At 52.7% G+C, this 22,930-nt stretch overlaps 19 non-coding genes across 19 annotated transcripts; all 19 read right to left on the reverse strand.

Moving 5' to 3' along the window:
- Positions 1 to 90: 90 nt before the first annotated feature.
- LOC121454107 lies at positions 91 to 184 on the reverse strand. The gene has a single exon (XR_005975170.1). It is a non-coding gene; the product is annotated as a small nucleolar RNA SNORD116 (small nucleolar RNA).
- A 1,149-nt stretch (positions 185 to 1,333) lies between these two features.
- LOC121454113 lies at positions 1,334 to 1,427 on the reverse strand. The gene has a single exon (XR_005975171.1). It is a non-coding gene; the product is annotated as a small nucleolar RNA SNORD116 (small nucleolar RNA).
- Positions 1,428 to 2,580: 1,153 nt separating this feature from the next.
- Positions 2,581 to 2,674, reverse strand: LOC121454120. The gene has a single exon (XR_005975172.1). It is a non-coding gene; the product is annotated as a small nucleolar RNA SNORD116 (small nucleolar RNA).
- A 1,149-nt stretch (positions 2,675 to 3,823) lies between these two features.
- Positions 3,824 to 3,917, reverse strand: LOC121454124. Its single transcript, XR_005975173.1, has one exon. It is a non-coding gene; the product is annotated as a small nucleolar RNA SNORD116 (small nucleolar RNA).
- Positions 3,918 to 5,067: 1,150 nt separating this feature from the next.
- Positions 5,068 to 5,161, reverse strand: LOC121454131. The gene has a single exon (XR_005975174.1). It is a non-coding gene; the product is annotated as a small nucleolar RNA SNORD116 (small nucleolar RNA).
- Positions 5,162 to 6,314: 1,153 nt separating this feature from the next.
- LOC121454136 lies at positions 6,315 to 6,408 on the reverse strand. The gene has a single exon (XR_005975175.1). It is a non-coding gene; the product is annotated as a small nucleolar RNA SNORD116 (small nucleolar RNA).
- Positions 6,409 to 7,557: 1,149 nt separating this feature from the next.
- On the reverse strand, positions 7,558 to 7,651 carry LOC121454149. Its single transcript, XR_005975177.1, has one exon. It is a non-coding gene; the product is annotated as a small nucleolar RNA SNORD116 (small nucleolar RNA).
- A 1,153-nt stretch (positions 7,652 to 8,804) lies between these two features.
- LOC121454152 lies at positions 8,805 to 8,898 on the reverse strand. Its single transcript, XR_005975178.1, has one exon. It is a non-coding gene; the product is annotated as a small nucleolar RNA SNORD116 (small nucleolar RNA).
- Positions 8,899 to 10,047: 1,149 nt separating this feature from the next.
- Positions 10,048 to 10,141, reverse strand: LOC121454156. Its single transcript, XR_005975179.1, has one exon. It is a non-coding gene; the product is annotated as a small nucleolar RNA SNORD116 (small nucleolar RNA).
- A 1,152-nt stretch (positions 10,142 to 11,293) lies between these two features.
- LOC121454162 lies at positions 11,294 to 11,387 on the reverse strand. The gene has a single exon (XR_005975180.1). It is a non-coding gene; the product is annotated as a small nucleolar RNA SNORD116 (small nucleolar RNA).
- A 1,149-nt stretch (positions 11,388 to 12,536) lies between these two features.
- LOC121454168 lies at positions 12,537 to 12,630 on the reverse strand. The gene has a single exon (XR_005975181.1). It is a non-coding gene; the product is annotated as a small nucleolar RNA SNORD116 (small nucleolar RNA).
- Positions 12,631 to 13,779: 1,149 nt separating this feature from the next.
- LOC121454171 lies at positions 13,780 to 13,873 on the reverse strand. Its single transcript, XR_005975182.1, has one exon. It is a non-coding gene; the product is annotated as a small nucleolar RNA SNORD116 (small nucleolar RNA).
- Positions 13,874 to 15,023: 1,150 nt separating this feature from the next.
- LOC121454176 lies at positions 15,024 to 15,117 on the reverse strand. The gene has a single exon (XR_005975183.1). It is a non-coding gene; the product is annotated as a small nucleolar RNA SNORD116 (small nucleolar RNA).
- A 1,149-nt stretch (positions 15,118 to 16,266) lies between these two features.
- On the reverse strand, positions 16,267 to 16,360 carry LOC121454183. The gene has a single exon (XR_005975185.1). It is a non-coding gene; the product is annotated as a small nucleolar RNA SNORD116 (small nucleolar RNA).
- Positions 16,361 to 17,504: 1,144 nt separating this feature from the next.
- Positions 17,505 to 17,598, reverse strand: LOC121454190. Its single transcript, XR_005975186.1, has one exon. It is a non-coding gene; the product is annotated as a small nucleolar RNA SNORD116 (small nucleolar RNA).
- A 1,149-nt stretch (positions 17,599 to 18,747) lies between these two features.
- Positions 18,748 to 18,841, reverse strand: LOC121454196. Its single transcript, XR_005975187.1, has one exon. It is a non-coding gene; the product is annotated as a small nucleolar RNA SNORD116 (small nucleolar RNA).
- Positions 18,842 to 19,985: 1,144 nt separating this feature from the next.
- Positions 19,986 to 20,079, reverse strand: LOC121454774. Its single transcript, XR_005975322.1, has one exon. It is a non-coding gene; the product is annotated as a small nucleolar RNA SNORD116 (small nucleolar RNA).
- Positions 20,080 to 21,228: 1,149 nt separating this feature from the next.
- Positions 21,229 to 21,322, reverse strand: LOC121454203. The gene has a single exon (XR_005975189.1). It is a non-coding gene; the product is annotated as a small nucleolar RNA SNORD116 (small nucleolar RNA).
- Positions 21,323 to 22,475: 1,153 nt separating this feature from the next.
- Positions 22,476 to 22,569, reverse strand: LOC121454209. Its single transcript, XR_005975190.1, has one exon. It is a non-coding gene; the product is annotated as a small nucleolar RNA SNORD116 (small nucleolar RNA).
- Positions 22,570 to 22,930: the final 361 nt, after the last annotated feature.

The following is a 22,930-nucleotide window of genomic DNA, read 5'->3' on the forward strand; positions in this document are numbered from 1 at the left end:
GCTATGCCACTGCTGCAGTTGGGCAGGAGCAGGGGAGTGGTTGGCATACCCGTATCCAACTACCAGAAGACCTGGGTGACCCAAGGTGCAGGACCTCAGTCTCGATGAGAGCGGTGGTACTGAGTTTTCACTCATTTTGTTCAGCTTTTCCAAGGAATGATTGACTGGGAATCATCATCGATCCAAGCACGCTGGAGTGGCCTGGCCCAGAGACTTTCAGAGGTAGGTCTCCTCTCAAGCCAGGGTGGGTGTTGGGGAGTGTGAGAACTGCCCAGACATCCCCCATCTGGGAAAGGGAGGTTGCAATGGGTCCATGCATGGAAGGCGGGAGCACCTTGAGGACCAAAGTCTGCTAGAGGCAGGTGCAGACTGGTCTGGAGGCACGAATGGGCACATCTCGCAGTACCACCAGCACCCGACAATCGTTAGCTCATGCTTCCAATTCATGTCATGCTTACCTTGGTCCTCGGGCCTTCTGCTGCAAGCAAGTCACCAACACCAGTGGGCAACAGTGCGATAGGCACAGGCGGCTGCCATCAGCCCTAGGCATGGCCTTGGGTGTTGGGCCATTCTGTCTTCCCTGTGGCCATTGGTGCCACAGATGCAACACTGTGAAGACATAAAAGCACAGGCCCTCGATACAGTGAAAGGCATGAAACTGGCTCTGGGAGGGCTTGAGCTGGTGGGTCTCAGTGGGATGATCGGGCAACAAGTGTTCTGCCAGCTCCCCTGCTCTGTCCAAACCCTCAAGCATGGTTTGCCTGATGGCTGACAGCAAACTATTCAAGTCTCAGGGCTTGGCCTGAGCCTGGCACCCTCCGTGGCCTTGAAGGTGATATTTGGCCCTCTCTGCAGCCATTCAACTAATATCTGTAATCCCAACACATCCAGCTACTGCAACACCAGCAAGCACTCTCTTACTCAAAATAAATGAATGAATGGATAGATACATAAGTAAATGAATAAATAAATAAATATCATCGGAGGCTGCTCTGAATAAAGTCAGCCCGGAAACCAGCTCACTGGATTGATGAACAAGGACACGCCCACCTGGCAGTCTCAAGATCAAGGCTCAGGACTCAGCTCTCTTTGGACATGTTCCCTGAGCAAACCATGCCTCCTATTCCCTGAGCAGGTCTGACAAACTGACAGCCAGGGCTACTGGCACCTGCAAACCTCTGTCTTGCTAATGCAAATGTCAAAGTGCACTAAGCCTTCCCCACAGGACTTCACTCTAAGAGATGCTATGCCACTGCTGGAGGTGGGCAGGAGCAGGGGAGTGGTTGGCATACCCGTATCCAACTACCAGAAGACCTGGGTGACCCAAGGTGCAGGACCTCAGTCTCGATGAGAGCGGTGGTACTGAGTTTTCACTCATTTTGTTCAGCTTTTCCAAGGAATGATTGACTGGGAATCATCATCGATCCAAGCACGCTGGAGTGGCCTGGCCCAGAGACTTTCAGAGGTAGGTCTCCTCTCAAGTCAGGGTGGGTGTTGGGGAGTGCGAGAACTGCCCAGACGTGCCCCATCTGGGAAAGGGAGGTTGCAATTGGTCCATGCATGGAAGGCAGGAGCACCTTGAGGACGTAAGTCTGCTACAGGCAGGTGCAGACTGGTCTGGAAGCACGAATGGGCACACCTCGCAGCACCACCAAGACCCGACAATCGTCAGCTCGTGCTTCCAATTCATGTCATGCTTACCTTGGTCCTCGGGCCTTCTGCTGCAAGAAAGTCACCAACACCAGTGGGCAACAGTGCGATAGGCTCAGGCTGCTGCCATCAGTCGTTGGCATGGCCTGGGGTGTTGGGCCATTCTGTCTGCCCTGTGTCCATTGGTGCCACAGATGCAACACTGTAAAGACATAAAAGCACAGGCCCTCGATACAGTGAAAGGCATGAAACTGGCTCTGGGAGGGCTTGAGCTGGTGGGTCTCAGTGGGATGATCGGGCAACAAGTGTTCTGCCAGCTCCCCTGCTCTGTCCAAACCCTCAAGCATGGTTTGCCAGATGGCTGACAGCAAACTATTCAAGTCTCAGGGCTTGGCCTGAGCCTGGCACCCTCCGTGGCTTTGAAGGTGATATTTGGCCCCCTCTGCAGCCATTCATCTGCTATCTCTAAGCCCAACACATCCAGCTACTGCAACACCAGCAAGCACTCTCTTACTCAAAATAAATGAATGAATGGATAGATACATAAGTGAATGAATAAATAAATAAATAAATATCATCGTGGTCTGCTCTGAATAATGTCAGCAAGGAAACCAGCTCACTGGATTGATGAACAAAGACAAGCCCACCTGGCAGTCTCAAGATCAAGGCTCAGGACTCAGCTCTCTTTGGACATGTTCCCTGAGCAAACCATTGCTCCTATTCCCTGAGCAGGTCTGACAAACTGACAGCCAGGGCTACTGGCACCTGCAAACCTCTCTCTTGCTAATGCAAATGTCAAAGTGCACTAAGCCTTCCCCACAGGACTTCACTCTAAGAGATGCTATGCCACTGCTGCAGTTGGGCAGGAGCAGGGGAGTGGTTGGCATACCCGTATCCAACTACCAGAAGACCTGGGTGACCCAAGGTGCAGGACCTCAGTCTCGATGAGAGCGGTGGTACTGAGTTTTCACTCATTTTGTTCAGCTTTTCCAAGGAATGATTGACTGGGAATCATCATCGATCCAAGCACGCTGGAGTCTCCTGGCCCAGAGACTTTCAGAGGTAGGTCTCCTCTCAAGCCAGGGTGGGTGTTGGGGAGTGTGAGAACTGCCCAGACATCCCCCATCTGGGAAAGGGAGGTTGCAATGGGTCCATGCATGGAAGGCGGGAGCACCTTGAGGACCAAAGTCTGCTAGAGGCAGGTGCAGACTGGTCTGGAGGCACGAATGGGCACATCTCGCAGTACCACCAGGACCCGACAATCGTCAGCTCGTGCTTCCAATTCATGTCATGCTTACCTTGGTCCTTGGGCATTCTGCTGCAAGCAAGTCACCAACACCAGTGGACAACAGTGCGATCGGCTCAGGCTGCTGCCATCAGCCGTAGGCATGGCCTGGGGTGTTGGGCCATTCTGTCTGCCCTGTGGCCATTGGTGCCACAGATGCAACACTGTGAAGACATAAAAGCACAGGCCCTCGTTACAGTGAGAGGCATGAAACTGGCTCTGGGAGGGCTTGAGCTGGTGGGTCTCAGTGGGATGATCGGGCAACAAGTGTTCTGCCAGCTCCCCTGCTCTGTCCAAACCCTCAAGCATGGTTTGCCAGATGGCTGACAGCAAACTATTCAAGTCTCAGGGCTTGGCCTGAGCCTGGCACCCTCCGTGGCTTTGAAGGTGATATTTGGCCCCCTCTGCAGCCATTCATCTGCTATCTCTAAGCCCAACACATCCAGCTACTGCAACACCAGCAAGCACTCTCTTACTCAAAATAAATGAATGAATGAATAGATACATAAATAAATGAATAAATAAATAAATATCATCGGAGGCTGCTCTGAATAAAGTCAGCAAGGAAACCAGCTCACTGGATTGATGAACAAAGACAAGCCCACCTGGCAGTCTCAAGATCAAGGCTCAGGACTCAGCTCTCTTTGGACATGTTCCCTGAGCAAACCATGCCTCCTATTCCCTGAGCAGGTCTGACAAACTGACAGCCAGGGCTACTGGCACCTGCAAACCTCTCTCTTGCTAATGCAAATGTCAAAGTGCACTAAGCCTTCCCCACAGGACTTCACTCTAAGAGATGCTATGCCACTGCTGGAGGTGGGCAGGAGCAGGGGAGTGGTTGGCATACCCGTATCCAACTACCATAAGACCTGGGTGACCCAAGGTGCAGGACCTCAGTCTCGATGAGAGCGGTGGTACTGAGTTTTCACTCATTTTGTTCAGCTTTTCCAAGGAATGATTGACTGGGAATCATCATCGATCCAAGCACGCTGGAGTGGCCTGGCCCAGAGACTTTCAGAGGTAGGTCGCATCTCAAGCCAGGGTGGATGTTGGGGAGTGCGAGAACTGCCCAGACGTGCCCCATCTGGGAAAGGGAGGTTGCAATGGGTCCATGCATGGAAGGCAGGAGCACCTTGAGGACCTAAGTCTGCTACAGGCAGGTGCAGACTGGTCTGGAGGCACGAATGGGCACACCTCGCAGCACCACCAAGACCCGACAATCGTCAGCTCGTGCTTCCAATTCATGTCATGCTTACCTTGGTCCTCGGGCCTTCTGCTGCAAGCAAGTCACCAACACCAGTGGACAACAGTGCAATAGGCTCAGGCTGCTGCCATCAGTCTTAGGCATGGCCTGGGGTGTTGGGCCATTCTGTCTGCCCTGTGGCCGTGCGTGCCACAGAAGCAACACTGTAGAGACATAAAAGCACAGCCCCTCGTTACAATGGGAGCCATGAAACTGGCTCTGGGAGGGCTTGAGCTGGTGGGTCTCAGTGGGATGATCGGGAAACAAGTGTTCTGCCAGCTCCCCTGCTCTGTCCATACCCTCCAGCATGGTTTGCCAGATGGCTGACAGCAAACTATTCAAGTCTCAGGGCTTGGCCTGAGCCTGGCACCCTCCGTGGCCTTGAAGGTGATATTTGGCCCTCTCTGCAGCCATTCAACTAATATCTGTAAGCCCAACACATCCAGCTACTGCAACACCAGCAAGCACTATCTTACTCAAAATAAATGAATGAATGGATAGATACATAAATAAATGAATAAATAAATAAATATCATCGGAGGCTGCTCTGAATAAAGTCAGCACAGAAAACCAGCTCACTGGATTAATGAACAAAGACACGCCCAACTGGCAGTCTCAAGATCAAGGCTCAGGACTCAGCTCTCTTTGGACATGTTCCCTGAGCAAACCATGCCTACTATTCCCTGAGCAGGTCTGACAAACTGACAGCCAGGGCTACTGGCACCTGCAAACCTCTCTCTTGCTAATGTAAATGTCAAAGTGCACTAAGCCTTCCCCACAGGACTTCACTCTAAGAGATGCTATGCCACTGCTGGAGGTGGGCAGGAGCAGGGGAGTGGTTGGCATTCCCGTATCCTACTCCCAGAGGACCTGGGTGACCCAAGGTGCAGGACCTCAGTCTCGATGAGAGCGGTGGTACTGAGTTTTCACTCATTTTGTTCAGCTTTTCCAAGGAATGATTGACTGGGAATCATCATCGATCCAAGCACGCTGGAGTGGCCTGGCCCAGAGACTTTCAGAGGTAAAAGCCTCTCCTCTCAAGCCAGGGTGGGTGTTGGGGAGTGCGAGAACTGCCCAGACGTGCCCCATCTGGGAAAGGGAGGTTGCAATGGGTCCATGCATGGAAGGCAGGAGCACCTTGAGGACCTAAGTCTGCTACAGGCAGGTGCAGACTGGTCTGGAGGCACGAATGGGCACAGCTCGCAGCACCACCAAGACCCGACAATCGTCAGCTCGTGCTTCCAATTCATGTCATGCTTACCTTGGTCCTTGGGCCTTCTGCTGCAAGCAAGTCACCAACACCAGTGGACAACAGTGCAATAGGCTCAGGCTGCTGCCATCAGCCGTAGGCATGGCCTGGGGTGTTGGGCCATTCTGTCTGCCCTGTGGCCGTGCGTGCCACAGAAGCAACACTGTAAAGACATAAAAGCACAGGCCCTCGTTACAGTGGGAGCCATGAAACTGGCTCTGGGAGGGCTTGAGCTGGTGGGTCTCAGTGGGATGATCGGGCAACAAGTGTTCTGCCAGCTCCCCTGCTCTGTCCAAACCCTCAAGCATGGTTTGCCAGATGGCTGACAGCAAACTATTCAAGTCTCAGGGCTTGGCCTGAGCCTGGCACCCTCCGTGGTCTTGAAGGTGATATTTGGCCCTCTCTGCAGCCATTCACCTAATATCTGTAAGCCCAACACATCAGGCTACTGCAACACCAGCAAGCACTCTCTTACTCAAAATAAATGAATGAATGGATAGATACATAAGTAAATGAATAAATAAATAAATATCATCGGAGGCTGCTCTGAATACAGTCAGCCCGGAAACCAGCTCACTGGATTGATGAACAAGGACACGCCCACCTGGCAGTCTCAAGATCAAGGCTCAGGACTCAGCTCTCTTTGGACATGTTCCCTGAGCAAACCATGCCTCCTATTCCCTGAGCAGGTCTGACAAACTGACAGCCAGGGCTACTGGCACCTGCAAACCTCTCTCTTGCTAATGCAAATGTCAAAGTGCACTAAGCCTTCCCCACAGGACTTCTCTCTAAGAGATGCTATGCCACTGCTGGAGGTGGGCAGGAGCAGGGGAGTGGTTGGCATTCCCGTATCCTACTCCCAGAGGACCTGGGTGACCCAAGGTGCAGGACCTCAGTCTCGATGAGAGCGGTGGTACTGAGTTTTCACTCATTTTGTTCAGCTTTTCCAAGGAATGATTGACTGGGAATCATCATCGATCCAAGCACGCTGGAGTGGCCTGGCCCAGAGACTTTCAGAGGTAGGTCGCATCTCAAGCCAGGGTGGATGTTGGGGAGTGCGAGAACTGCCCAGACGTGCCCCATCTGGGAAAGGGAGGTTGCAATGGGTCCATGCATGGAAGGCAGGAGCACCTTGAGGACCTAAGTCTGCTACAGGCAGGTGCAGACTGGTCTGGAGGCACGAATGGGCACACCTCGCAGCACCACCAAGACCCGACAATCGTCAGCTCGTGCTTCCAATTCATGTCATGCTTACCTTGGTCCTCGGGCCTTCTGCTGCAAGCAAGTCACCAACACCAGTGGACAACAGTGCAATAGGCTCAGGCTGCTGCCATCAGTCTTAGGCATGGCCTGGGGTGTTGGGCCATTCTGTCTGCCCTGTGGCCGTGCGTGCCACAGAAGCAACACTGTAGAGACATAAAAGCACAGCCCCTCGTTACAATGGGAGCCATGAAACTGGCTCTGGGAGGGCTTGAGCTGGTGGGTCTCAGTGGGATGATCGGGAAACAAGTGTTCTGCCAGCTCCCCTGCTCTGTCCATACCCTCCAGCATGGTTTGCCAGATGGCTGACAGCAAACTATTCAAGTCTCAGGGCTTGGCCTGAGCCTGGCACCCTCCGTGGCCTTGAAGGTGATATTTGGCCCTCTCTGCAGCCATTCAACTAATATCTGTAAGCCCAACACATCCAGCTACTGCAACACCAGCAAGCACTATCTTACTCAAAATAAATGAATGAATGGATAGATACATAAATAAATGAATAAATAAATAAATATCATCGGAGGCTGCTCTGAATAAAGTCAGCACAGAAACCAGCTCACTGGATTAATGAACAAAGACACGCCCAACTGGCAGTCTCAAGATCAAGGCTCAGGACTCAGCTCTCTTTGGACATGTTCCCTGAGCAAACCATGCCTACTATTCCCTGAGCAGGTCTGACAAACTGACAGCCAGGGCTACTGGCACCTGCAAACCTCTCTCTTGCTAATGTAAATGTCAAAGTGCACTAAGCCTTCCCCACAGGACTTCACTCTAAGAGATGCTATGCCACTGCTGGAGGTGGGCAGGAGCAGGGGAGTGGTTGGCATTCCCGTATCCTACTCCCAGAGGACCTGGGTGACCCAAGGTGCAGGACCTCAGTCTCGATGAGAGCGGTGGTACTGAGTTTTCACTCATTTTGTTCAGCTTTTCCAAGGAATGATTGACTGGGAATCATCATCGATCCAAGCACGCTGGAGTGGCCTGGCCCAGAGACTTTCAGAGGTAAAAGCCTCTCCTCTCAAGCCAGGGTGGGTGTTGGGGAGTGCGAGAACTGCCCAGACGTGCCCCATCTGGGAAAGGGAGGTTGCAATGGGTCCATGCATGGAAGGCAGGAGCACCTTGAGGACCTAAGTCTGCTACAGGCAGGTGCAGACTGGTCTGGAGGCACGAATGGGCACAGCTCGCAGCACCACCAAGACCCGACAATCGTCAGCTCGTGCTTCCAATTCATGTCATGCTTACCTTGGTCCTTGGGCCTTCTGCTGCAAGCAAGTCACCAACACCAGTGGACAACAGTGCAATAGGCTCAGGCTGCTGCCATCAGCCGTAGGCATGGCCTGGGGTGTTGGGCCATTCTGTCTGCCCTGTGGCCGTGCGTGCCACAGAAGCAACACTGTAAAGACATAAAAGCACAGGCCCTCGTTACAGTGGGAGCCATGAAACTGGCTCTGGGAGGGCTTGAGCTGGTGGGTCTCAGTGGGATGATCGGGCAACAAGTGTTCTGCCAGCTCCCCTGCTCTGTCCAAACCCTCAAGCATGGTTTGCCAGATGGCTGACAGCAAACTATTCAAGTCTCAGGGCTTGGCCTGAGCCTGGCACCCTCCGTGGTCTTGAAGGTGATATTTGGCCCTCTCTGCAGCGATTCACCTAATATCTGTAAGCCCAACACATCAGGCTACTGCAACACCAGCAAGCACTCTCTTACTCAAAATAAATGAATGAATGGATAGATACATAAGTAAATGAATAAATAAAAAAATATCATCGGAGGCTGCTCTGAATACAGTCAGCCCGGAAACCAGCTCACTGGATTGATGAACAAGGACACGCCCACCTGGCAGTCTCAAGATCAAGGCTCAGGACTCAGCTCTCTTTGGACATGTTCCCTGAGCAAACCATGCCTCCTATTCCCTGAGCAGGTCTGACAAACTGACAGCCAGGGCTACTGGCACCTGCAAACCTCTCTCTTGCTAATGCAAATGTCAAAGTGCACTAAGCCTTCCCCACAGGACTTCTCTCTAAGAGATGCTATGCCACTGCTGGAGGTGGGCAGGAGCAGGGGAGTGGTTGGCATTCCCGTATCCTACTCCCAGAGGACCTGGGTGACCCAAGGTGCAGGACCTCAGTCTCGATGAGAGCGGTGGTACTGAGTTTTCACTCATTTTGTTCAGCTTTTCCAAGGAATGATTGACTGGGAATCATCATCGATCCAAGCACGCTGGAGTGGCCTGGCCCAGAGACTTTCAGAGGTAGGTCTCCTCTCAAGCCAGGGTGGGTGTTGGGGAGTGCGAGAACTGCCCAGACGTGCCCCATCTGGGAAAGGGAGGTTGCAATGGGTCCATGCATGGAAGGCAGGAGCACCTTGAGGACCTAAGTCTGCTACAGGCAGGTGCAGACTGGTCTGGAGGCACGAATGGGCACAGCTCGCAGCACCACCAAGACCCGACAATCGTCAGCTCGTGCTTCCAATTCATGTCATGCTTACCTTGGTCCTCGGGCCTTCTGCTGCAAGCAAGTCACCAACACCAGTGGACAACAGTGCAATAGGCTCAGGCTGCTGCCATCAGCCCTAGGCATGGCCTGGGGTGTTGGGCCATTCTGTCTGCCCTGTGGCCGTGCGTGCCCCAGAAGCAACACTGTAAAGACATAAAAGCACAGGCCCTCGTTACAGTGGGAGCCATGAAACTGGCTCTGGGAGGGCTTGAGCTGGTGGGTCTCAGTGGGATGATCGGGCAACAAGTGTTCTGCCAGCTCCCCTGCTCTGTCCAAACCCTCAAGCATGGTTTGCCAGATGGCTGACAGCAAACTATTCAAGTCTCAGGGCTTGGCCTGAGCCTGGCACCCTCCGTGGCCTTGAAGGTGATATTTGGCCCTCTCTGCAGCCATTCAACTAATATCTGTAAGCCCAACACATCCAGCTACTGCAACACCAGCAAGCACTATCTTACTCAAAATAAATGAATGAATGGATAGATACATAAATATATGAATAAATAAATAAATATCATCGGAGGCTGCTCTGAATAAAGTCAGCACAGAAACCAGCTCACTGGATTAATGAACAAAGACACGCCCAACTGGCAGTCTCAAGATCAAGGCTCAGGACTCAGCTCTCTTTGGACATGTTCCCTGAGCAAACCATGCCTACTATTCCCTGAGCAGGTCTGACAAACTGACAGCCAGGGCTACTGGCACCTGCAAACCTCTCTCTTGCTAATGTAAATGTCAAAGTGCACTAAGCCTTCCCCACAGGACTTCACTCTAAGAGATGCTATGCCACTGCTGGAGGTGGGCAGGAGCAGGGGAGTGTTTGGCATTCCCGTATCCTACTCCCAGAGGACCTGGGTGACCCAAGGTGCAGGACCTCAGTCTCGATGAGAGCGGTGGTACTGAGTTTTCACTCATTTTGTTCAGCTTTTCCAAGGAATGATTGACTGGGAATCATCATCGATCCAAGCACGCTGGAGTGGCCTGGCCCAGAGACTTTCAGAGGTAAAAGCCTCTCCTCTCAAGCCAGGGTGGGTGTTGGGGAGTGCGAGAACTGCCCAGACGTGCCCCATCTGGGAAAGGGAGGTGCAATGGGTCCATGCATGGAAGGCAGGAGCACCTTGAGGACCTAAGTCTGCTACAGGCAGGTGCAGACTGGTCTGGAGGCACGAATGGGCACAGCTCGCAGCACCACCAAGACCCGACAATCGTCAGCTCGTGCTTCCAATTCATGTCATGCTTACCTTGGTCCTTGGGCCTTCTGCTGCAAGCAAGTCACCAACACCAGTGGACAACAGTGCAATAGGCTCAGGCTGCTGCCATCAGCCGTAGGCATGGCCTGGGGTGTTGGGCCATTCTGTCTGCCCTGTGGCCGTGCGTGCCACAGAAGCAACACTGTAAAGACATAAAAGCACAGGCCCTCGTTACAGTGGGAGCCATGAAACTGGCTCTGGGAGGGCTTGAGCTGGTGGGTCTCAGTGGGATGATCGGGCAACAAGTGTTCTGCCAGCTCCCCTGCTCTGTCCAAACCCTCAAGCATGGTTTGCCAGATGGCTGACAGCAAACTATTCAAGTCTCAGGGCTTGGCCTGAGCCTGGCACGCTCCGTGGCCTTGAAGGTGATATTTGGCCCTCTCTGCAGCGATTCAACTAATATCTGTAAGCCCAACACATCAGGCTACTGCAACACCAGCAAGCACTCTCTTACTCAAAATAAATGAATGAATGGATAGATACATAAGTAAATGAATAAATAAATAAATATCATCAGAGGCTGCTCTGAATACAGTCAGCCCGGAAACCAGCTCACTGGATTGATGAACAAGGACACGCCCACCTGGCAGTCTCAAGATCAAGGCTCAGGACTCAGCTCTCTTTGGACATGTTCCCTGAGCAAACCATGCCTCCTATTCCCTGAGCAGGTCTGACAAACTGACAGCCAGGGCTACTGGCACCTGCAAACCTCTCTCTTGCTAATGCAAATGTCAAAGTGCACTAAGCCTTCCCCACAGGACTTCTCTCTAAGAGATGCTATGCCACTGCTGGAGGTGGGCAGGAGCAGGGGAGTGGTTGGCATTCCCGTATCCTACTCCCAGAGGACCTGGGTGACCCAAGGTGCAGGACCTCAGTCTCGATGAGAGCGGTGGTACTGAGTTTTCACTCATTTTGTTCAGCTTTTCCAAGGAATGATTGACTGGGAATCATCATCGATCCAAGCACGCTGGAGTGGCCTGGCCCAGAGACTTTCAGAGGTAGGTCTCCTCTCAAGCCAGGGTGGGTGTTGGGGAGTGCGAGAACTGCCCAGACGTGCCCCATCTGGGAAAGGGAGGTTGCAATGGGTCCATGCATGGAAGGCAGGAGCACCTTGAGGACCTAAGTCTGCTACAGGCAGGTGCAGACTGGTCTGGAGGCACGAATGGGCACAGCTCGCAGCACCACCAAGACCCGACAATCGTCAGCTCGTGCTTCCAATTCATGTCATGCTTACCTTGGTCCTTGGGCCTTCTGCTGCAAGCAAGTCACCAACACCAGTGGACAACAGTGCAATAGGCTCAGGCTGCTGCCATCAGCCGTAGGCATGGCCTGGGGTGTTGGGCCATTCTGTCTGCCCTGTGGCCGTGCGTGCCACAGAAGCAACACTGTAAAGACATAAAAGCACAGGCCCTCGTTACAGTGGGAGCCATGAAACTGGCTCTGGGAGGGCTTGAGCTGGTGGGTCTCAGTGGGATGATCGGGCAACAAGTGTTCTGCCAGCTCCCCTGCTCTGTCCAAACCCTCAAACATGGTTTGCCAGATGGCTGACAGCAAACTATTCAAGTCTCAGGGCTTGGCCTGAGCCTGGCACCCTCCGTGGCCTTGAAGGTGATATTTGGCCCTCTCTGCAGCCATTCAACTAATATCTGTAAGCCCAACACATCAGGCTACTGCAACACCAGCAAGCACTCTCTTACTCAAAATAAATGAATGAATGGATAGATACATAAGTAAATGAATAAATAAATAAATATCATCGGAGGCTGCTCTGAATACAGTCAGCCCGGAAACCAGCTCACTGGATTGATGAACAAGGACACGCCCACCTGGCAGTCTCAAGATCAAGGCTCAGGACTCAGCTCTCTTTGGACATGTTCCCTGAGCAAACCATGCCTCCTATTCCCTGAGCAGGTCTGACAAACTGACAGCCAGGGCTACTGGCACCTGCAAACCTCTCTCTTGCTAATGCAAATGTCAAAGTGCACTAAGCCTTCCCCACAGGACTTCTCTCTAAGAGATGCTATGCCACTGCTGGAGGTGGGCAGGAGCAGGGGAGTGGTTGGCATTCCCGTATCCTACTCCCAGAGGACCTGGGTGACCCAAGGTGCAGGACCTCAGTCTCGATGAGAGCGGTGGTACTGAGTTTTCACTCATTTTGTTCAGCTTTTCCAAGGAATGATTGACTGGGAATCATCATCGATCCAACCACGCTGGAGTGGCCTGGCCCAGAGACTTTCAGAGGTAGGTCTCCTCTCAAGCCAGGGTGGGTGTTGGGGAGTGCGAGAACTGCCCAGACGTGCCCCATCTGGGAAAGGGAGGTTGCAATGGGTCCATGCATGGAAGGCAGGAGCACCTTGAGGACCTAAGTCTGCTACAGGCAGGTGCAGACTGGTCTGGAGGCACGAATGGGCACAGCTCGCAGCACCACCAAGACCCGACAATCGTCAGCTCGTGCTTCCAATTCATGTCATGCTTACCTTGGTCCTCGGGCCTTCTGCTGCAAGCAAGTTACCAACACCAGTGGACAACAGTGCAATAGGCTCAGGCTGCTGCCATCAGCCCTAGGCATGGCCTGGGGTGTTGGGCCATTCTGTCTGCCCTGTGGCCGTGCGTGCCCCAGAAGCAACACTGTAAAGACATAAAAGCACAGGCCCTCGTTACAGTGGGAGCCATGAAACTGGCTCTGGGAGGGCTTGAGCTGGTGGGTCTCAGTGGGATGATCGGGCAACAAGTGTTCTGCCAGCTCCCCTGCTCTGTCCAAACCCTCAAGCATGGTTTGCCAGATGGCTGACAGCAAACGATTCAAGTCTCAGGGCTTGGCCTGAGCCTGGCACCCTCCGTGGCCTTGAAGGTGATATTTGGCCCTCTCTGCAGCCATTCAACTAATATCTGTAAGCCCAACACATCCAGCTACTGCAACACCAGCAAGCACTATCTTACTCAAAATAAATGAATGAATGGATAGATACATAAATATATGAATAAATAAATAAATATCATCGGAGGCTGCTCTGAATAAAGTCAGCACAGAAACCAGCTCACTGGATTAATGAACAAAGACACGCCCAACTGGCAGTCTCAAGATCAAGGCTCAGGACTCAGCTCTCTTTGGACATGTTCCCTGAGCAAACCATGCCTACTATTCCCTGAGCAGGTCTGACAAACTGACAGCCAGGGCTACTGGCACCTGCAAACCTCTCTCTTGCTAATGTAAATGTCAAAGTGCACTAAGCCTTCCCCACAGGACTTCACTCTAAGAGATGCTATGCCACTGCTGGAGGTGGGCAGGAGCAGGGGAGTGTTTGGCATTCCCGTATCCTACTCCCAGAGGACCTGGGTGACCCAAGGTGCAGGACCTCAGTCTCGATGAGAGCGGTGGTACTGAGTTTTCACTCATTTTGTTCAGCTTTTCCAAGGAATGATTGACTGGGAATCATCATCGATCCAAGCACGCTGGAGTGGCCTGGCCCAGAGACTTTCAGAGGTAAAAGCCTCTCCTCTCAAGCCAGGGTGGGTGTTGGGGAGTGTGAGAACTGTCCAGACATCCCCCATCTGGGAAAGGGAGGTTGCAATGGGTCCATGCATGGAAGGCGGGAGCACCTTGAGGACCAAAGTCTGCTAGAGGCAGGTGCAGACTGGTCTGGAGGCACGAATGGGCACACCTCGCAGTACCACCAGGACCCGACAATCGTCAGCTCGTGCTTCCAATTCATGTCATGCTTACCTTGGTCCTCGGGCCTTCTGCTGCAAGCAAGTCACCAACACCAGTGGACAACAGTGCAATCGGCTCAGGCTGCTGCCATCAGCCGTAGGCATGGCCTGGGGTGTTGGGCCATTCTGTCTGCCCTGTGGCCGTGCGTGCCACAGAATCAACACTGTAAAGACATAAAAGCACAGGCCCTCGTTACAGTGGGAGCCATGAAACTGGCTCTGGGAGGGCTTGAGCTGGTGGGTCTCAGTGGGATGATCGGGCAACAAGTGTTCTGCCAGCTCCCCTGCTCTGTCCAAACCCTCAAGCATGGTTTGCCAGATGGCTGACAGCAAACGATTCAAGTCTCAGGGCTTGGCCTGAGCCTGGCACCCTCCGTGGCCTTGAAGGTGATATTTTGCCCTCTCTGCAGCCATTCAGCTAAATCTGTAAGCCCAACACATCCAGCTACTGCAACACCAGCAACACTCTCTTACTCAAAATAAATGATTGAATGAATAGATACATAAATAAATGAATAAATAAATAAATATCATCGTGGGCTGCTCTGAATAAAGTCAGCAAGGAAACCAGCTCACTGGATTGATGAACAAAGACAAGCCCCCTGGCAGTCTCAAGATCAAGGCTCAGGACTCAGCTCTCTTTGGACATGTTCCCTAAACAAACCATTGCTCCTATTCCCTGAGCAGGTCTGACAAACTGACAGCCAGGGCTACTGGCACCTGCAAACCTCTCTCTTGCTAATGCAAATGTCAAAGTGCACTAAGCCTTCCCCACAGGACTTCACTCTAAGAGATGCTATGCCACTGCTGGAGTTGGGCAGGAGCAGAGGAGTGGTTGGCATACCCGTATCCAACTACCAGAAGACCTGGGTGACCCAAGGTGCAGGACCTCAGTCTCGATGAGAGCGGTGGTACTGAGTTTTCACTCATTTTGTTCAGCTTTTCCAAGGAATGATTGACTGGGAATCATCATCGATCCAAGCACGCTGGAGTGGCCTGGCCCAGAGACTTTCAGAGGTAGGTCGCCTCTCAAGTCAGGGTGGGTGTTGGGGAGTGCGAGAACTGCCCAGACGTGCCCCATCTGGGAAAGGGAGGTTGCAATTGGTCCATGCATGGAAGGCAGGAGCACCTTGAGGACCTAAGTCTGCTAGAGGCAGGTGCAGACTGGTCTGGAGGCACTAATGGACACACCTCGCAGCACCACCAAGACCCGACAATCGTCAGCTCGTGATTCCAATTCATGTCATGCTTACCTTGGTCCTCGGGCCTTCTGCTGCAAGCAAGTCACCAACACCAGTGGACAACAGTGCGATCGGGTCAGGCTGCTGCCATCAGCCGTAGGCATGGCCTGGGGTGTTGGGCCATTCTGTCTGCCCTGTGGCCATTGGTGCCACAGATGCAACACTGTGAAGACATAAAAGCACAGGCCCTCGTTACAGTGAGAGGCATGAAACTGGCTCTGGGAGGGATTGAGCTGGTGGGTCTCAGTGGGATGATCGGGCAACAAGTGTTCTGCCAGCTCCCCTGCTCTGTCCAAACCCTCAAGCATGGTTTGCCAGATGGCTGACAGCAAACTATTCAAGTCTCAGGGCTTGGCCTGAGCCTGGCTCCCTCCGTGGCTTTGAAGGTGATATTTGGCCCCCTCTGCAGCCATTCATCTGCTATCTCTAAGCCCAACACATCCAGCTACTGCAACACCAGCAAGCACTCTCTTACTCAAAATAAATGAATGAATGAATAGATACATAAATAAATGAATAAATAAATAAATATCATCAGAGGCTGCTCCTAATAAAGTCAGCAAGGAAACCAGCTCACTGGATTGATGAACAAAGACAAGCCCACCTGGCAGTCTCAAGATCAAGGCTCAGGACTCAGCTCTCTTTGGACATGTTCCCTGAGCAAACCATTGCTCCTATTCCCTGAGCAGGTCTGACAAACTGACAGCCAGGGCTACTGGCACCTGCAAACCTCTCTCTTGCTAATGCAAATGTCAAAGTGCACTAAGCCTTCCCCACAGGACTTCACTCTAAGAGATGCTATGCCACTGCTGGAGGTGGGCAGGAGCAGGGGAGTGGTTGGCATACCCGTATCCAACTACCAGAAGACCTGGGTGACCCAAGGTGCAGGACCTCAGTCTCGATGAGAGCGGTGGTACTGAGTTTTCACTCATTTTGTTCAGCTTTTCCAAGGAATGATTGACTGGGAATCATCATCGATCCAAGCACGCTGGAGTGGCCTGGCAAAAGACTTTCAGAGGTAGGTCTCCTCTCAAGCCAGGGTGGGTGTTGGGGAGTGCGAGAACTGCCCAGACGTGCCCCATCTGGGAAAGGGAGGTTGCAATTGGTCCATGCATGGAAGGCAGGAGCACCTTGAGGACCTAAGTCTGCTACAGGCAGGTGCAGACTGGTCTGGAGGCACGAATGGGCACACCTCGCAGCACCACCAAGACCCGACAATCGTCAGCTCGTGCTTCCAATTCATGTCATGCTTACCTTGGTCCTCGGGCCTTCTGCTGCAAGTCACCAACACCAGTGGGCAACAGTGCGATAGGCTCAGGCTGCTGCCATCAGTCGTAGGCATGGCCTGGGGTGTTGGGCCATTCTGTCTGCCCTGTGGCCATTGGTGCCACAGATGCAACACTGTGAAGACATAAAAGCACAGGCACTCGATACAGTGAAAGGAATGAAACTGGCTCTGGGAGGGCTTGAGCTGGTGGGTCTCAGTGGGATGATCGGGCAACAAGTGTTCTGCCAGCTCCCCTGCTCTGTCCAAACCCTCAAGCATGGTTTGCCAGATGGCTGACAGCAAACTATTCAAGTCTCAGGGCTTGGCCTGAGCCTGGCACCCTCCGTGGCTTTGAAGGTGATATTTGGCCCCCTCTGCAGCCATTCATCTGCTATCTCTAAGCCCAACACATCCAGCTACTGCAACACCAGCAAGCACTCTCTTACTCAAAATAAATGAATGAATGGATAGATACATAAGTAAATGAATAAATAAATAAATATCATCGTGGTCTGCTCTGAATAAAGTCAGCAAGGAAACCAGCTCACTGGATTGATGAACAAAGACAAGCCCACCTGGCAGTCTCAAGATCAAGGCTCAGGACTCAGCTCTCTTTGGACATGTTCCCTGAGCAAACCATTGCTCCTATTCCCTGAGCAGGTCTGACAAACTGACAGCCAGGGCTACTGGCACCTGCAAACCTCTCTCTTGCTAATGCAAATGTCAAAGTGCACTAAGCCTTCCCCACAGGACTTCACTCTAAGAGATGCTATGCCACTGCTGGAGGTGGGCAGGAGCAGGGGAGTGGTTGGCATACCCGTATCCAACTACCAGAAGACCTGGGTGACCCAAGGTGCAGGACCTCAGTCTCGATGAGAGCGGTGGTACTGAGTTTTCACTCATTTTGTTCAGCTTTTCCAAGGAATGATTGACTGGGAATCATCATCGATCCAAGCACGCTGGAGTGGCCTGGCCCAGAGACTTTCAGAGGTAGGTCTCCTCTCAAGCCAGGGTGGGTGTTGGGGAGTGTGAGAACTGCCCAGACATGCCCAATCTGGGAAAGGGAGGTTGCAATGGGTCCATGCATGGAAGGCGGGAGCACCTTGAGGACCAAAGTCTGCTAGAGGCAGGTGCAGACTGGTCTGGAGGCACGAATGGGCACATCTCGCAGTACCACCAGGACCCGACAATCGTCAGCTCGTGCTTCCAATTCATGTCATGCTTACCTTGGTCCTCGGGCCTTCTGCTGCAAGCAAGTCACCAACACCAGTGGACAACAGTGCGATCGGCTCAGGCTGCTGAGATCAGCCGTATGCATGGCCTGGGGTGTTGGGCCATTCTGTCTGCCCTGTGGCCATTGGTGCCACAGATGCAACACTGTGAAGACATAAAAGCACAGGCCCTCGTTACAGTGAGAGGCATGAAACTGGCTCTAGGAGGGCTTGAGCTGGTGGGTCTCAGTGGGATGATCGGGCAACAAGTGTTCTGCCAGCTCCCCTGCTCTGTCCAAACCCTCAAGCATGGTTTGCCAGATGGCTGACAGCAAACGATTCAAGTCTCAGGGCTTGGCCTGAGCCTGGCACCCTCCGTGGCTTTGAAGGTGATATTTGGCCCCCTCTGCAGCCATTCATCTGCTATCTCTAAGCCCAACACATCCAGCTACTGCAACACCAGCAAGCACTCTCTTACTCAAAATAAATGAATGAATGAATAGATACATAAATAAATGAATATATAAATAAATATCATCGGAGGCTGCTCTGAATAAAGTCAGCAAGGAAACCAGCTCACTGGATTGATGAACAAAGACAAGCCCACCTGGCAGTCTCAAGATCAAGGCTCAGGACTCAGCTCTCTTTGGACATGTTCCCTGAGCAAACCATTGCTCCTATTCCCTGAGCAGGTCTGACAAACTGACAGCCAGGGCTACTGGCACCTGCAAACCTCTCTCTTGCTAATGCAAATGTCAAAGTGCACTAAGCCTTCCCCACAGGACTTCACTCTAAGAGATGCTATGCCACTGCTGGAGGTGGGCAGGAGCAGGGGAGTGGTTGGCATACCCGTATCCAACTACCAGAAGACCTGGGTGACCCAAGGTGCAGGACCTCAGTCTCGATGAGAGCGGTGGTACTGAGTTTTCACTCATTTTGTTCAGCTTTTCCAAGGAATGATTGACTGGGAATCATCATCGATCCAAGCACGCTGGAGTGGCCTGGCAAAAGACTTTCAGAGGTAGGTCTCCTCTCAAGCCAGGGTGGGTGTTGGGGAGTGCGAGAACTGCCCAGACGTGCCCCATCTGGGAAAGGGAGGTTGCAATTGGTCCATGCATGGAAGGCAGGAGCACCTTGAGGACCTAAGTCTGCTACAGGCAGGTGCACACTGGTCTGGAGGCACGAATGGGCACACCTCGCAGCACCACCAAGACCCGACAATCGTCAGCTCGTGCTTCCAATTCATGTCATGCTTACCTTGGTCCTCGGGCCTTCTGCTGCAAGTCACCAACACCAGTGGGCAACAGTGCGATCGGCTCAGGCTGCTGAGATCAGCCGTACGCATGGCCTGGGGTGTTGGGCCATTCTGTCTGCCCTGTGGCCATTGGTGCCACAGATGCAACACTGTGAAGACATAAAAGCACAGGCCCTCGTTACAGTGAGAGGCATGAAACTGGCTCTAGGAGGGCTTGAGCTGGTGGGTCTCAGTGGGATGATCGGGCAACAAGTGTTCTGCCAGCTCCCCTGCTCTGTCCAAACCCTCAAGCATGGTTTGCCAGATGGCTGACAGCAAACGATTCAAGTCTCAGGGCTTGGCCTGAGCCTGGCACCCTCCGTGGCTTTGAAGGTGATATTTGGCCCCCTCTGCAGCCATTCATCTGCTATCTCTAAGCCCAACACATCCAGCTACTGCAACACCAGCAAGCACTCTCTTACTCAAAATAAATGAATGAATGAATAGATACATAAATAAATGAATAAATAAATAAATATCATCGGAGGCTGCTCTGAATAAAGTCAGCAAGGAAACCAGCTCACTGGATTGATGAACAAAGACAAGCCCACCTGGCAGTCTCAAGATCAAGGCTCAGGACTCAGCTCTCTTTGGACATGTTCCCTGAGCAAACCATGCCTCCTATTCCCTGAGCAGGTCTGACAAACTGACAGCCAGGGCTACTGGCACCTGCAAACCTCTCTCTTGCTAATGCAAATGTCAAAGTGCACTAAGCCTTCCCCACAGGACTTCACTCTAAGAGATGCTATGCCACTGCTGGAAGTGGGCAGGAGCAGGGGAGTGGTTGGCATTCCCGTATCCTACTCCCAGAGGACCTGGGTGACCCAAGGTGCAGGACCTCAGTCTCGATGAGAGCGGTAGTACTGAGTTTTCACTCATTTTGTTCAGCTTTTCCAAGGAATGATTGACTGGGAATCATCATCGATCCAAGCACGCTGGAGTGGCCTGGCCCAGAGACTTTCAGAGGTAGGTCTCCTCTCAAGCCAGGGTGGGTGTTGGGGAGTGCGAGAACTGCCCAGACGTGCCCCATCTGGGAAAGGGAGGTTGCAATGGGTCCATGCATGGAAGGCAGGAGCACCTTGAGGACCTAAGTCTGCTACAGGCAGGTGCAGACTGGTCTGGAGGCACGAATGGGCACAGCTCGCAGCACCACCAAGACCCGACAATCGTCAGCTCGTGCTTCCAATTCATGTCATGCTTACCTTGGTCCTCGGGCCTTCTGCTGCAAGCAAGTCACCAACACCAGTGGACAACAGTGCAATAGGCTCAGGCTGCTGCCATCAGCCCTAGGCATGGCCTGGGGTGTTGGGCCATTCTGTCTGCCCTGTGGCCGTGTGTGCCCCAGAAGCAACACTGTAAAGACATAAAAGCACAGGCCCTCGTTACAGTGGGAGCCATGAAACTGGCTCTGGGAGGGCTTGAGCTGGTGGGTCTCAGTGGGATGATCGGGCAACAAGTGTTCTGCCAGCTCCCCTGCTCTGTCCAAACCCTCAAGCATGGTTTGCCAGATGGCTGACAGCAAACTATTCAAGTCTCAGGGCTTGGCCTGAGCCTGGCACCCTCCGTGGCCTTGAAGGTGATATTTGGCCCTCTCGGCAGCCATTCAACTAATATCTGTAAGCCCAACACATCCAGCTACTGCAACACCAGCAAGCACTATCTTACTCAAAATAAATGAATGAATGGATAGATACATAAATATATGAATAAATAAATAAATATCATCGGAGGCTGCTCTGAATAAAGTCAGCACAGAAACCAGCTCACTGGATTAATGAACAAAGACACGCCCAACTGGCAGTCTCAAGATCAAGGCTCAGGACTCAGCTCTCTTTGGACAGGTTCCCTGAGCAAACCATGCCTACTATTCCCTGAGCAGGTCTGACAAACTGACAGCCAGGGCTACTGGCACCTGCAAACCTCTCTCTTGCTAATGTAAATGTCAAAGTGCACTAAGCCTTCCCCACAGGACTTCACTCTAAGAGATGCTATGCCACTGCTGGAGGTGGGCAGGAGCAGGGGAGTGTTTGGCATTCCCGTATCCTACTCCCAGAGGACCTGGGTGACCCAAGGTGCAGGACCTCAGTCTCGATGAGAGCGGTGGTACTGAGTTTTCACTCATTTTGTTCAGCTTTTCCAAGGAATGATTGACTGGGAATCATCATCGATCCAAGCACGCTGGAGTGGCCTGGCCCAGAGACTTTCAGAGGTAAAAGCCTCTCCTCTCAAGCCAGGGTGGGTGTTGGGGAGTGCGAGAACTGCCCAGACGTGCCCCATCTGGGAAAGGGAGGTTGCTATGGGTCCATGCATGGAAGGCAGGAGCACCTTGAGGACCTAAGTCTGCTACAGGCAGGTGCAGACTTGTCTGGAGGCACGAATGGGCACAGCTCGCAGCACCACCAAGACCCGACAATCGTCAGCTCGTGCTTCCAATTCATGTCATGCTTAACTTGGTCCTTGGGCCTTCTGCTGCAAGCAAGTCACCAACACCAGTGGACAACAGTGCAATAGGCTCAGGCTGCTGCCATCAGCCGTAGGCATGGCCTGGGGTGTTGGGCCATTCTGTCTGCCCTGTGGCCGTGCGTGCCACAGAAGCAACACTGTAAAGACATAAAAGCACAGGCCCTCGTTACAGTGGGAGCCATGAAACTGGCTCTGGGAGGGATTGAGCTGGTGGGTCTCAGTGGGATGATCGGGCAACAAGTGTTCTGCCAGCTCCCCTGCTCTGTCCAAACCCTCAAGCATGGTTTGCCAGATGGCTGACAGCAAACTATTCAAGTCTCAGGGCTTGGCCTGAGCCTGGCACCCTCCGTGGCCTTGAAGGTGATATTTGGCCCTCTCTGCAGCCATTCAACTAATATCTGTAAGCCCAACACATCCAGCTACTGCAACACCAGCAAGCACTCTCTTACTCAAAATAAATGAATGAATGGATAGATACATAAGTAAATGAATAAATAAATAAATATCATCGGAGGCTGCTCTGAATACAGTCAGCCCGGAAACCAGCTCACTGGATTGATGAACAAGGACACGCCCAACTGGCAGTCTCAAGATCAAGGCTCAGGACTCAGCTCTCTTTGGACATGTTCCCTGAGCAAACCATGCCTCCTATTCCCTGAGCAGGTCTGACAAACTGACAGCCAGGGCTACTGGCACCTGCAAACCTCTCTCTTGCTAATGCAAATGTCAAAGTGCACTAAGCCTTCCCCACAGGACTTCTCTCTAAGAGATGCTATGCCACTGCTGGAGGTGGGCAGGAGCAGGGGAGTGGTTGGCATTCCCGTATCCTACTCCCAGAGGACCTGGGTGACCCAAGGTGCAGGACCTCAGTCTCGATGAGAGCGGTGGTACTGAGTTTTCACTCATTTTGTTCAGCTTTTCCAAGGAATGATTGACTGGGAATCATCATCGATCCAAGCACGCTGGAGTGGCCTGGCCCAGAGACTTTCAGAGGTAGGTCTCCTCTCAAGCCAGGGTGGGTGTTGGGGAGTGTGAGAACTGTCCAGACATCCCCCATCTGGGAAACGGAGGTTGCAATGGGTCCATGCATGGAAGGCGGGAGCACCTTGAGGACCTAAGTCTGCTACAGGCAGGTGCAGACTGGTCTGGAGGCACGAATGGGCACACCTCGCAGTACCACCAGGACCCGACAATCGTCAGCTCGTGCTTCCAATTCATGTCATGCTTACCTTGGTCCTCGGGCCTTCTGCTGCAAGCAAGTCACCAACACCAGTGGACAACAGTGCGATCGGCTCAGGCTGCTGCCATCAGCCCTA

This window comes from Microtus oregoni, unplaced genomic scaffold (genome assembly GCF_018167655.1).
Source record: "Microtus oregoni isolate MIOR12 unplaced genomic scaffold, Mior012 000000F_ref0000247, whole genome shotgun sequence".
Classification (NCBI taxonomy): Eukaryota; Metazoa; Chordata; class Mammalia; order Rodentia; family Cricetidae; genus Microtus; species Microtus oregoni.